The sequence below is a fragment of the Panthera tigris genome, chromosome D2 (genome assembly GCF_018350195.1).
Source record: "Panthera tigris isolate Pti1 chromosome D2, P.tigris_Pti1_mat1.1, whole genome shotgun sequence".
NCBI lineage: Eukaryota > Metazoa > Chordata > Mammalia > Carnivora > Felidae > Panthera > Panthera tigris.
In genome coordinates, this window is record NC_056670.1 from 28,414,378 (window position 1) to 28,415,637 (window position 1,260).

General features: G+C 40.8%; 1 non-coding gene across 1 annotated transcript; it reads left to right on the forward strand.

The window, feature by feature from the left end:
- The first annotated feature begins 330 nt into the window (after nucleotides 1-330).
- Nucleotides 331-412, forward strand: TRNAS-UGA. Its single transcript has one exon. It is a non-coding gene; the product is annotated as a tRNA-Ser (tRNA).
- Nucleotides 413-1,260: the final 848 nt, after the last annotated feature.

The following is a 1,260-nucleotide window of genomic DNA, read 5'->3' on the forward strand; positions in this document are numbered from 1 at the left end:
TTTGTTTCACAGCTCTCTCGATGACCTAATGAGGAAGGGGGAGGGCAAAAATCAGGTCAGTGACCAGAAGCCAAACAAGTTTGCGATTTTCGTAATGCAGCGAAGGCAAGGGTTTCCCAGGCCTCCTATTTAAAAGAGTCTACTTAAACTCCTTCAGGGAGTTTCTATTTCTTAGCTTCCACGATGTAGTTCACGAAAGCTGTCCGGTCAGTCTCCGACGCCTCTCTAAACCGAGCTCAGGGAGTCTGTAGGCTCCGCCTCTTGGTGGGCATGGCGCGCCTGCGCGTAGTTATTGTACTAAAGTATTTGTGCCTGCGCATCGTCTCCGTGGCAGCGATGGCCGAGTGGTTAAGGCGTTGGACTTGAAATCCAATGGGGTCTCCCCGCGCAGGTTCGAACCCTGCTCGCTGCGGAAGCGGGTGGCTTCTTTTTTCCCTTATGCCTTAAAACAATAACCTTTACTTGAACTGCTGCATTTCCCATTCCTGCGAGCTAAATGGCTCACCTACAAAGTTTAATGTGTCAAAAGAAAAACCAATACGTTGCAGTGCTCCAAACATGTATTTACGCTAAAGAGAAAAATCTTCCTTTGTCGTAGCCGGCAAGGTAATGGTTTCAGAAACTTGGTCTTCAATGTGAAGGCAAGTTCGCGAAATATAAATAAAATAAGGTAAATATTGTCACAATGTTTTGGGCTATCACAGCCCAGACAAGCTATCATATGAAAACTGATGGCGAGTGTGGTAACGGGTTAAATAAGTGATAAGCACAAGGTGGTGAATGAAAGTGTTAAATCACTATATTGTTCACCAGAAACTAATAGAATATTGTTAACTATCCTGGAATTAAAATAACTTAAGAAAAATAAAATAAAAATAAAACTGATGACAAGCTTAATGCCACCTCTTTTTCAATCCCAGAATCACCTTCAATAGTTGCCCCACTGCATCCAGAAGTGGTATGAATTGAGAAACAATAAAAAAAATTTTAAGTTTGACTTCTCTAGCATGATAGTTACATCCACAGAATGGAACACCATGCATGTAGCCACTAAAATGATAGTGATGACATGAGAAGGCCTTCTCAGTTTTGCCAAATCCAAAATGTTGGACAGACTAGAAAACAATATATATAATGATCACATTTTTGTTAAACTATTTATAGAATCATTTTTATGGCAAGAATGGGACAAAAACACTAGGGGCTGGAAAGAAATAATCACAATGTTAGCACTAATTATTATCTCTGGGTAGTGGAATT